General features: G+C 43.4%; 1 long non-coding RNA gene across 1 annotated transcript; it reads left to right on the forward strand.

Annotated features, from left to right (window-relative positions):
• Positions 1-986: 986 nt before the first annotated feature.
• Positions 987-6,266, forward strand: LOC309339673. Its single transcript, XR_014155524.1, has 3 exons — positions 987-1,043; positions 5,460-5,569; positions 6,142-6,266. It is a non-coding gene; the product is annotated as an uncharacterized lncRNA (long non-coding RNA).
• Positions 6,267-13,256: the final 6,990 nt, after the last annotated feature.

Genomic DNA, 13,256 nt, shown 5'->3' on the forward strand with positions numbered 1-13,256 from the left:
TTCGAGGGGGGGATGGATGTCAGGGGTTCAGGGAGAGAGGAGCAGATGAGGGAGGAGACAGAGAGCGAGGGGGAAGGATTCCAGGGTGACGAGGAAGAGGACGACAATGACCCAAGATTGTCCATGAGTCCGTCCAGTGAATCGGAGGACTCCCAAAAGGGAGCCCCTCTGGTCAAGCCAAGGGGAGCTAGAGGGGGAAGCAGTCAGGAGCAGGGAAACGAAGGGGGAACCCCCAGTGGGAGTTGGAGATCGGGACCGGCTGCTCCGCCGGAACGGAGTGAAGGGGGTGGAGTGACCAGTGTGTCAGAAGGAGCAGAACAGGAAGCAGAGAGGGGAAGGAGATCAGGGCAAGACGTCCTGCCGGAAGGGGAGGAAAGTAGTATCGAGGGCAGTGTAACTGTCGAAGGGAAGGTCAGGAGCAACGTACGCGTGCCAAGTTCAAAATGGGAGGCGCGCGGAAGTGAAGAGAGTCCTGGGGAGGAGCCTGGTCCCAAAGCCCGAAGGAGGGGGGAGGAGGCGCCAGAGGATTCAGCCTCTGGGGAGTCCCGAAGGGAGAGAACACAGGGGGGCAGAAAGACCCTGCGGAAAAGGAAAGAGAGGAAGAGCTGGACCAGTACAAGCCTCTTAAACTGGTGTAGAGGCGGGACTGACTCAGAGGGGACTTCAGCGGTCTAAGCGTAACAGACGTAGAGTCACGGAGCTCAGCTGTGAAGCTAAGAATGTTCTTCAATAAAAACTTTTGTACATAAGCCAGACTGGACTTTGGTCTCTTGTGAGCTGGGACCACGGGTGACTCTGACAGCAATGTAGCCATAAATCTTATCACTTCCACATGCTGTTTTGATGCTGTGCTGGGACAACGTGCCTGAGGCCTCAACAAAGGATCAGGTCATCAATTAACCATTGGGAGGCGATTCCGAAGATGAGCCTTATCAGCTCAGTTGAACGAAGTTCTGACATTTTTGGTTATGGGCCCAGATGACGAACGGCAGAAGAACGGAATACAGCTTATCTTCTCTGCGTGTCAAGAAGATTGATGAGAGGTATGTGCTCGAGCCCCGGGAAGCCTGCCAGTCCCTAATTAATGGCATTAAGGGGTGGACTTTGAACTTCTAGCCAAAGCACTTACCGGCAGCGGCAGGAGGGAGGCCTTAAGAAGTGTGCTTTTGGAATGCAGCTGGTAAATAGACACAGCTTGCTTTAAAGACACAGAGATGGCCAGTGCAAGAGTAACAGAGGCTCTTGAAAATGCGATGGGATTTCCAAAGCTCAAAAAAGGGAATTTTCAAAACTGGGTGCAGTATGCAGAGGCTCTGCTAAGAAAAGAGGGTCTGTTTAATGTGATATCAGATGCCCCCCCCCCAGCTCCAATGACAGAAGAATGGGAGGCTAAGGATTCCAAAGCAAGGGGAACTCTGACGCTTATTGCTTCCTCTGCTTGCCTATGGGGCAGTGCCCCCACGAGCACCCCACCTGCCCCTGCTGCCAGAGAAACAAGAAGATGTTGTGGCCTCTTCCAGTGAAATCTCACAATATCTGCCCTGATGGTTGATGATATCAAAAGCTGCTGGGAAATCCAGGGAAATCCAGGTCACACTCCCATATCTCCCAAAACAAGTCATCAACCAGGGCCTCTAAGACTCTTGCAGTGCTGAACCCAGGCCTGAAACAGACTGAAGTGAGTTCATTTCATTGAGTAGGTAACCAAATCCACAAAGCAGTTTAAACCTGTACCCCTATAATAAAAGGCTATGTGGCCTCCAAATAAATCAGATTCAGCCTGTTGTTTAACTGTCTCTCACTTTACAAATGCTTAAAGCTTGTGTTGTTTGTGATATCATGCATGACAACCGAATGTCTTGTTTGCATTTAACCTAGGTTGTCCCCATGCCAACTCAGTGGCCAGTAAATGATTGTAAGCAGGCAATTATCAGCCTAACACCCTAGCAACTTTCATGTTTATATTTGCCCTCATAACCTAAGCTTGAATAAAATGTAGGTGTAATATGAGAGCTGCTTCCATTATTATTATTACCACATTTACTCAAATCGGATGCTCACCTTTTTTGACCGAATTACACTGTGAATATTAAGGTGCTATTCTTCTTCTTCTTCTTCTTCTTCTTCTTCTTCTTCTTCTTCTTCTTCTTAACACCAGTTGACCCAGTGAAAGGATGAATGCTCAAGAATGGTTCTACTTGTGTTCTATTTGTGTTCAGGATAGGACTTCCGGGTTGGCGCCATCGCCGAATGGCGGACTCCCTCCGAGCTCCGGAGGGAGCCTGCTCGGCAGGGGCTGGGTTCTACTCCGTCGGCGTCGTGGGGACCCTCAAAAACCATGGGCGCTGAAACCCATGGGCATGGTGACTCGGCGGGCACCGTTTGCGGCCCCCCGACCCGCGAAGGAGCCTTTTTAAAGGCTATGGAGCGGGTGCCGGGGGGTGTGGTGCTATGAGTCCTCCGCTTCCCCTGCCGAGCAAAGCCGCATGCCATTTGGCGGAGAGCGCTGACTTCTTCCATTGAAAATTCGGATTAAAAAGAATAACCCGTGAGTAATTGGAAACTGGACTTAAAAAGGGAAAAAAAATTAAATTCGGAGCGAGCGGGGGAGGTGCAAGAAGGAAGTCCGCCTCCCCCCTGTCGTAGAGGATTTAAAGCAAAGGATTTAACAACTAAGATCGAGTGCTACCTTATTTTGATAAAGTCACTAGTTTCACGATGGAAAATTATAAGACTGGGCTGGAGGAGAAAAGTAGAACGTGAGCTAAAATGCAACACCCCCCCCCCCCCGGGAACCAGGAGCGATCCGCGAGAGCACCGGGAGAGGAGAAACAGAGGCTTTGACAGCTGTCAAAGGAGCTGTCAAAGCTGAAGAATAAAAAGAGAACTTTGTTATGAGGACTTTGCCGGTTACATTTGTTACAAATTAGATATAAATTGTTTAAAACAAGGAATAACAAGTTACTTTGACTGTTGGGTGCGATCTGGAAGGAAACTGAGTTACTATAATCCCTCTAGAGGGGCTGTGGGACACTACAAGTATTGCTGGCATGGAATTTGAATTGGACTCTTTATCTCCTGGGAAACTGCAGAAATGGAACACTATTTTGTCTACAGAGGTCTCTACACTAAAGGAGACAATAGATTTATCTATTGAAGAATGGAAGGGACTTGACGTAAAGTTTTGTTCCTGAATAACAAAGCCTCTGTAGGGGATTTAGAAGCTTTTGGAATTGGAACATTTTTGCAGGAGAGCAGGAAAAGAAACTAGAGGAAAGTGAGGAGAGAGAATCATAAGAACAACATGAACAACGAGAATTGGACAAAGCTGGAAGTGGGAACATTTGGGACATCCAGATTTGAAAGGTCTAAAGAAACAAAATTGGAGTTTTTACTCTTAAATACAGAGATCTGGATGGGAAAAATGGACCTTTTTGAGATAGAGCCTTTCCAAGATTGGACGCTTGAAATTAAAGATGATCAAAAAGACGGCAAAGACTATTAAAAAGACGGCAAAGTGGACTTGTGAAGGATTTCGGCCTAGATGTGGGATCTCCAGGATGACAACAGGCATTGATGGACATTGGGGAACGCAACCGGGAAAGGGGGGAGGGAAATTTGGAATCCAAAGGGTGTTAAATTATACTTTATTCTTTGTTCTATTTTCTTTTATTTTAATCTGTTCTGCATATTAAAGAGGGGAACTCGTGGAAGGGAGCGGGGTCGATTTTAGGGGATGGAAAAACATTCTTAACATTGGGTTAACTATAATAAGTTTAAAATTGGGGGTAAGAACTTGCTGAATCTATTTGAAGGAATTGGAATACAAGAGGGGGTGGGGTGGGGAAGTCCTGGCAAGACGCTAATGAAAATAAGGTTATAAAATGGATGTTTTATTTCTTTTCTTTTTTCTGTTATATTTGAAAATGTTCAATAAATATTATTAAAAAAAATTTGTGTTCAGGATATTTTGTTGGTCATGCATCCTGGTCATAAAATTTCCCTTTACTTGCTCTAGTTGTCATAGTTCCTTTATTTTATACAAATGCCCCCTATGTTATGAAGGACCATAGGTCATTAAAAATATCTCAAATGCAGTTTTATGTTTCATAGCTTAATGCAACTTCCTCTGTGGTCCATTTGCTTTACCCTGTAGTCCTGCCCTCCCCTTTTTAATGTGTATTATAGAATCAAAAGACTCTGGGTTTAAGAAGCCTACAGATTTATTCAGGAGCTCCCCCCCCCCAGCAAAAATAGCCACCACAAAGTAAGGCGCTGAGGTGAGGCTTAACTCCTGTGCTGTGGAGGCAGCAAATATGATTTTGTTGTTGTTGTTGTTTAGTCGTTTAGTTGTGTCCGACTCTTCGTGATCCCATGGACCAGAGCACGCTAGGCACTTCTGTCTTCCACTGCCTCCCGCAGTTTAGGCAAACTCATGCTGGTAGCTTTGAGAACACTATCCAACCATCTTGTCCTCTGTCATCCCCTTCTCCTTGTGCCCTCCATCTTTCGCAACATCAGGTTCTTTTCCAGGGAGTCTTCTCTTCTCATGAGGTGGCCAAAGTATTGGAGCCTCAGCTTCAGGATCTGTCCTTCCAGTGAGCACTCAGCCTTCTTTATGGTCCAGCTCTCACTTCCATACATCACTACTGGGGAAACCCTAGCTTTAACTATATGGACCTTTGTTGGCAAGGTGATGTCTCTGCTTTATGCAGCCTTTCAAACATTTCCTACAAAGGTAGGAGACAAAGCTGGATTTAACTTATAAGATCAGTGAGCAGAAACTAGTTGATTTTATTTGGGAGGGTCAGGTTGCATTGGTAGATTTTAGCATGTCAGAAGTACAGCATGACAGTCTTTGACAGGTTGTAGGGGGCAGCAAGAATATTGGTGCATGCAGCCAATAGGGAAAGAATGATCCTGCCATAGTTCGGAATATCTGGCTTATTTAATGAAACACCTGGTACAGAACCCAAGGTTAAAAAGACTAAAATGGGTGCAAAACTGGCCATGTGTTTTTATCAGTGGAGTAATGCTTGGAAAGTTACCCATGAGAATTCCGAAACCTTGGGTATCTGAAATAACACGGTTGCACATTTCTGCAGCATAAGCACAAAACTCTCATTGTTTGTACAGTATTGCTTATATAAAGCCAACAGTCATAAGGCTTGCTCTTTTCTATTATGAGAAAATAGCAGCAATGATTAAATGACACGTTCAAAATGCTGAAGGTTAATCCAGTGGAAATCTCCTTTAATGAAAAGAGGTTCACATTTGTGGAAACGGCAGCAGATGTAACACTTCAAGTATGAAATTCAGACTGGAAGGCACATCAAGGAGACTTGCTAGAATATGCAAAAATCTATTAAAGAGCTTGTGTTGGGAAAACGTACAGATTTGTTCACATCCCTACAAAACAGTTTACCAACCCTGATTGATTTGAAAAAATTCTATTTCAGAAGTCCACGAAAACACAGCAGATTGAGAAATGTTGAAGCTGAGCTACGTAAGTAAAAACAGAGGAAGAAAAGCAAGCTAATGCAGATGTGAAGGAACATACCAAGTTGCTGTAAGTACCATAAATACAGGAAATTAAATATAAAGTCAAATTCCAAGCCCTTTAAAAAAAAAAATTGTTGGTTGTGAATTAAGTCAGGTATAAAAAATTGTGAACGGTTTTCCATCTGAGCTCAGAGCAGCAAGTTAAACCATGTGGATAATACATTGTCTTTAGTCTGTTAAACACCATTTTATGGCTTACAGCACATTCTTGGCAATATATGGAGAACAGAGTATCTCTTTCTGAGCCTATGTCCTATCAAGCCTTATAGAGGTTGAAATAGGCTGACTCCCATCACTCTTATGCCACCTTGTTTTCAGGGAAAGGTCATAGCTTTCATGATTTCCATACAAAGGATTCAAAACTCAGTCCTTCATATCTTCATGCAGGGCAAGCGAAGACTCCTGCCTCAAAATGCAGACAGCTACTGCCAACCAGTAGAGACATAACTAAGCTACTACTAGGAATGTAAAGAAGCTATGGTTTCCTACCCTATATTCATCACATGCAACACTATTTCTGTTCTGTTGCAGTTCATCTTCCACCCAAAATTGCATTATTTATCATTTTGTCCCCTGTAGCAAGTTAATCAGCCCTGAGTGCTCACTAGAAGGACAGATCCTGAAGCTGAGGCTCCAATACTTTGGCCACCTCATGAGAAGAGAAGACTCCCTGGAAAAGACCCTGATGTTGGGAAAGATGGAGGCCACAAGGAGAAGGGGATGACAGAGGACAAGATGGTTGGATAGTGTTCTCAAAGCTACCAGCATGAGTTTGCTTAAACTGCGGGAGGCAGTGGAAGACAGGAGTGCCTGGCGTGCTCTGGTCCATGGGGTCACGAAGAGTTGGACACGACTATATGAGTAAACAACAACAGCAAGTTATTTCTGTAACTTGCATAATTTAGGCAATTAAAGACGTGTTATGTTCATTACATTGCTCCATCCCTTTCATTTCAGTGCAGATGAAATGCACTGCAAATAGTGGAAAACAAGGCTCAATTATGCATCTCTGGGGACTCAACGCAGCAAAAAAATGATTGCATTTGCTGGCTTGATTTCCATTCTAGATACGGATTGAATAAGCAGATATCAGCAATTTTCCCTCATTTTTTTGTTTTTGTTAGTATTCTCTAACATCCCTAGCTACTAGTACAACTTCCTATGCAGTCGTACCTTGGAAGTCAAACAGCTTAGTTTCTGAACGGTTTGGCTCCCGAACGTCACAACCCCGGAAGTGACTGTTCCAGTTTGTGAACTATTTTTGGAAGCCTAACGTCCGATGGGGCTTCCGCAGCTTCCTATTGGCTGCAGGAGCTTCCTGCAGCCAATCAGAAGCTGCACTTTGGTTTTCAAATGTTTTAGAAGTCAAACGGACTTCCGGAATGGATTTCGTTTGACTTCCAAGGTACGACTGTATAGATATATTTATTCCATGTGGTTAGAACTACTGGAAGTGGCTTCTATCTGTTCTCACGAAGAGCACCCACTCTTTTTCAGCATTGTGACATTATATTGGCAGGATTCGCCACCAAAAATGGGCAGAGTCGTGATGAACCCAGTGGGGTGATAGGGAGCAATCCATAGACAGATAAATATTCTTTATATCCCATTGAAATCCACTTTAAGTATGAATAACTTCTCTGGATTATTCTCATTTGGCAGGACATAATGAAAGAACAGAAAAATGGCCAGATTTTATGTAAAAAGTTGTCCTTCCTGATGTATAACAGTTCCTCTATGGGCCAATAAAGTCACACTTCAAAACATTCAGCGACTCATTAAAGAAATACTTTTGTTCTATGCATCTGTGTAAGTGGCAGGCCTGAGGAGAATATGAGGATGTGTTAGCAACTCCCATACAGAGTTTGTCAGAGTATAGCACTGAATGTATTAGTAGCCGAACACTGCCAACATTTCTGGCATTAGCTCATATTTTCAAAGTCTAGCGTGTGAAGATCCCCTCGGGTTGAATCTTGGCATGCAATGTTTCACCCACACAGAGAGAATTTCCTCCCCACCTCTTGAAAATAATCGATTTAGGAGTCTGAGTTATGAGAGTTTAACTCCCTTTGCCCCCCCCCTTTTTATGTTCACTTTCATACGTACCAAGTATCAGTTCCCAGGCCCATTACTTTGAGGCAGCTATAGCCATGGATATTTAGTTTGTAATTTTGTAATTTGACTCCTGAGCGTCTTTGGCTTTGCATTTCAATAACAAGCAAACTTTTATTTGTGACAATACACACATATACATTGTTGTTTACAAAGGACTCTTTGAAAGCCTTGTGGATCACACTGGAGTCCTGATAAGCAAGGCTTCAAGAAGAAGCATCCCCTGATGTCACTAAGATGCTGTGTGATTGACAGGTGGGTTGCCAGGGGCGCAGGAGATAAAGATCTAGCCCTCTGGTCAGAAAAGAAGAAAGGGGATTGGAAACCTATAAGGGGTGGAGGGTGGTATGAAGTTAATGGGAGGGGTGGCTTTGATGAGGAGGGAGGGGAGAGTGTGGTTTTGCTGGGGTGGATGAAGAACACAGATTCTGGCAAGACCAATGTTGAGTATAAAGGTAAAGGGTAAAGGGACCCCTGACCATTCGGTCCAGTTGTGGCCGACTCTGGGGTTGCGGCGCTCATCTCGCTTTATTAGCCGAGAGAGCCGGCGTATAGCTTCTGGGTCATGTGGCCAGCATGACTAAGCCGCTTCTGATGAACCAGAGCAGCACACGGAAACGCCGTTTACCTTCCCGCCGGAGCGGTACCTATTTATCTACTTGAACTGGTGTGCTTTCGAACTGCTAGGTTGGCAAGAGAATGTTGAGCATAAGGCAATCTAAAAAGAAGCATGGAAGGTGGGTCACATCAGTGATGGTGGGTCATATTAATGTTATATCCTTCAATGATTTTGACATTTTTTACTTCTATAGATTTACCCTTGTTCTAAACTAATAGTTGCACACTGTCTACATTTTACTACACAGGTAATGTTGCATGTATGCATTCTCTTCACACTTTATTTACCTCATATGGAAATAGTTGTTGACTGGAATCTTGTTTTATTTATAATTTTGTTAGCTCAGTGATTAAGCTCCTCTGGGGGAGGAAATGTGATGTATACCGGAACAACGTCCGAATGTGGCACAACTGTTGATTTATGAGAGGATTCTTCTTCTATCAAGTTCAAATATATGAATGTTCATTAAGAAAAAAATTGCTCCTGTTATTGTCATGGTTGTTGAGATTTCTAACTGTGTAATGGTTGCCCTGGCAATACTATCTTTTGTTACATTGCATTTCACCATTTTACCACCACCCTCTCTGTTGCTTTGTTGAAAAACATATTTGAATCAAAAGCAAATGTTAACAGTTTTTTGAAGTAGACAACAGCCATTGAAGCAGTAGGACCATTAGAGGAGAAAGAGGAGGACAGGACAGGGAGATTCCAAATAAACTATATTGGTTATTTGTATTTATATTATTACCACATAAAATGTTTGAGCTGATTCACTCTTTCTGGGGAGAGTGTCTGAAGAGCTATGTCAATTAGAGGTGACAAGGGCTGAAGATCTCAGAGTTAAATGGCATATTAAAAATTAGGAAGTCAATAGGTCAGGATATCATAAACCCAAGAGTACTTGAAAAACTTGCAGAATTAAATAATGTGAAATTGTTCTATGTGCACACTGAGGCAAAAAAAGTCTTAACTTTGCATATACACTGATGGGCTCTGACTAGACAGGAAGAAGTTCTAGAAGATCCGGGGGGATCTCAAGGGCAGATTCTGTAAAAATGGTAAATGAGCCAGCAATGGGGTAATCAATTTTTAAATCCTTCCCTAAGACCTGCCACCATGCCAGCTAATATTGCAGTGCTGCACCCCTTTCCCAGGGCTTGACACAGTGCCTTCCTACACACCCATTGCAGGATCTTGGCCGAAGGGGAGAGGGAAAGAAAGAAAGAAAGAAAGAAAGAAAGAAAGAAAGAAAGAAAGAAATCATGTCCTTGCAATACTACATGGAGCAAGTTGTCACATCTGCAAGGGCTCACAAGTTGGGGATATAAATTCACTGCCTCCACATCCCCCTGAAACAGATAAATTCAAGCTCTGGACTAAATTAGTATTTATATAGGCATGTATGCAAATATGGTGTTTAGTCAGAAAATGGATTCTGATATTTCTGGCCACACACACACACACACACACTGCAAACCACATATCTCAACCTTCCTCTATACATAAATAAACACACCAAGCTAAACTATTTTTATTCCAGTTTCTTTTAGCTCAGTCCTTACTTCAATTAGCATCTTTAAAAAAAAAAAGTTTTAAAGCTCTTTCCTTTGTCATTTTTCTTTCCGCTCATTGCTTCTCACACTTTTATGTCTCCACAAGGCACAATACAGCATGTATAAAATCTACACTAAAGAACAAAACAGACCAGGCTCTCTTTGAAGTCCATTATCACTCTACCTGAAACTGATAGTGGATCAGCATGCTTCATTTCCTTCGCTGAAGGTATGGACATTTCCATTTTCTTGGAACTGGAACACAAACATGAACCCACATTCTTTTCAAGCAATTCCAATCCAGTTCTTATTCTATTAAATATGTTTAAAGTTGGCAAAGTTCATCTGAAGTCACAGGCGCCTACCACAACACTTTTCTGATGAACTCTGAGAAGGGCAAGGGATCCCATCTCTTCCCAGGACGCACCTCTTCTCTTCAGGCCACAGTTCTCACTGGTCCTGCTCCACATCATCCTCAAGTGCATCTGCCTTGTTCTAATGTGTCCTTGAACTGTGATCAGGTCTCTTGCTTGCCTGTATGGATATTGGAAAAATTGGGTTGTTGTTATTGTTTTCAAAAATAATTATTCTGGACCTGCAAGAAGAGGAGAGATGGACTATCCCACAGAAGTAACATGGGGCACCACATGTGATGGCTTGTAAGCGCTCTCCGCAAGAAATGCCTCTGCTCACTCAAAGATACATATATACATCCTTTATTTTACATATGTACAAGCAGCTCGCATAATCATGCATCTGAATCCTCTGGCTCAGATTCTTGGAGTGCCTTACGGCCGCCCCTTCTCCAGCAGAAAAGGTATGGAATTCTCATGTGATGTCTCTGTCCCCTCCTCTTTAACACCCTCCTTTCCTGGGCAGATGGAATAGGCATTGCTTCACTGTCTGTGCCAGAGCTTCCTGTGCGGTGTTGAGGCTCTGTTCCAACATCTGTGAGTCGTTCCTCCTCCTCACTTTCCCTTCTTTCCTCCACCGTCACTTCCTGTCCCCCTTCCTCTGCCTGTCTCTCCTCTTCCCCTTCATTCTCTGTCAATACCATGACACCACATGAACGAGTTGCCCTATAGGGGAGAAGTAAAGCTCAGGCTATTTAAGTTCATTCCACCCCACACTCTTCCCTCTTCTCACTGAGACACCCATCGTCCCACCCATTTTCCAGTGTGAACTTTGCTAGTTGACTTCTTTAAGGAGACTTGAGTAGGAATTTTTTTGGGGGTGAGACTAATTGGCTTGTGTCACATCTTTTTCATCTGTTTCACACTGTTAGGTGTTGTATGTATGACTGGAGCGGTGTTTTTCTTTGGCTAATTGACATTTGGTCTTGGTGATTGAGTGGATTTTTGAAAATATCCGACTAATATTGGAGCCAAAGTGGTGTTTGGACCTGTCTGGCTCAACAGGCTGGACTTTGGCCACTGGGGCCGTGGTGCATATGTCAGGTTCATATACCCAAGGATCATGGAGTGTGTGGGGAGAAGTTTATTCGGGCCTTGCTGTGTGATCACAGCATGTGACTGACAGTGGGCTCAAGAGAAAGGAGAATTGAAATGCTTCCACCACTTCACCTCACTGCCTGGACCTCATAGATTTTGGTAAACTGGGTTGGATCATTCTGATTGCAGATTCTATAGTTATACAGTGGTACCTCGGGTTACATACGCTTCAGGTTACAGACTTCGCTAACCCAGAAATATTACCTCGAGTTAAGAACTTTGCTTCAGGATGAGAACAGAAATCGTGTTCTGGCAGTGTGGTGGCAGCAGGAGGCCCCATTAGCTAAAATGGTGCTTCAGGTTAAGAACAGTTTCAGGTTAAGAACGGACCTCCGGAACGAATTAAGTACTTAACCTGAGGTACCGCTGTATTTTAATAAATACAGCTTGTTGTCCATATTCCTTGTCTTGATTCTTCTTCGGTGTTTTGCCAATTGATTCTTGCATGGCTGCGAGGTAGGTAAATATTCATATCCAGAGCCATAGCCCCACCCCCCTTTTTACCTATGGCTCTGCCTGCCTTGGGAGGTTACTCATGAGTTTTATACCAGACAAGTAGTAAGACTGACTGAGAGCATTCTGGGAAGAACAATTAGGGAAACATTTCACAAACAACTGATAAATCGGCTCCGCCTCTTAGTGGGGATGCGTTGCGGGCGAGCTGCCAAGCCCCCCCCCCCTCAGTGTGTGTGGGGGGTGGGACTGCATCCCGCCTTACGCTGGGGAGGCCTGGCCACGCCTGGTAGCCAAGTGGCCAATCAGGCAGCTTGGGGGGCATGGCAGGGGCCAATTTAAACCACGGTGTGACGCCAAATTGCCCCTTTCAGCCTTGCGCTGCAGATCTCCTGCCCTCCCACCCAATCCACATCGGTGGGGCTCCCCCTACTGGTGGTTTACCCTTACCAGACTCCCTGCAAGGTGGGCAGGAGTCAGATGTAGTCTGTGGATGCCAATGCCTAAGCCGATACCACTCACATTCTATAACCAATAAAGCTGTGGCCTAAATTTTGCCCATTAACATTAATCTAAAATCCTGTGTCCTTGTGTCTTTATTCTGAGAGCATACTTCACTCTTTCACCTGAAAAGTAGAAGAATTTCCTGTTGTTAAAGTAAGTCCTAAGCTTTAATGGTATTTGTTTCAGTTCTGTGCTGCATATCAGGCTCCAAGTTTATTTAGGCACACTAAAAATAAAATATGCTGATCATAGACTCTTGTTTGATTCCGTGGTAGCAAGTCGCAATCTATTTTACTCAAGAACAGTTCCACAAAAGACAGCATAGTACATCATGGTCAATTACTTTATATTATCATTGTGAGAATAACATGCAAATTACTTTTGTAAAAATTATCTAGCGTTTCTCAGATAGCAAATCTAAATGGTTAGGGGCAGTAACAGATATTCTGGCTGAATGATGAAGGAAGATTCCAAGATGGTGTTTCTTAGCCAGGATAAATCAATCTGTTTGAAGAAGAAAAAAATGTGTTCAGATGTATAAAGCTTTGTATCTGACATTTTATCCTTCTTGCAAGAATTATGGTGGCCATGTTGACAGGACTGACAGAATAGCAATATTTAATACCAGTTGGGGCTGTTTTCTAACTTGTTTTATCTGGAAGTTTCTTTTATCTGTTTTAAGCTTAACCCTCTCTTTCAAGTGATCCTAGTGCACTGTAATTTCCCGAGGTAACATGGGATTTTGTTGCCATAGTAATCTATTTTGGTTTAGGCTTAAAACTAGAATTCTAGAAACTATGGAAATTGTGAGGTTGCTTGCTTGCTTGCTTGATAAGTTGTTATGCTTTGTATGAAACTTTCTTTTTTGCATTAATAAAAAATAATAATCAAATTGAACTTTCCTCCAGTAAAGCAAGCCAATAATGTGCATGTCTGTAGAGT

The sequence above is a fragment of the Podarcis erhardii genome, assembly GCF_964252035.2.
Source record: "Podarcis erhardii genome assembly, chromosome: 4".
Lineage (NCBI taxonomy): Eukaryota > Metazoa > Chordata > Lepidosauria > Squamata > Lacertidae > Podarcis > Podarcis erhardii.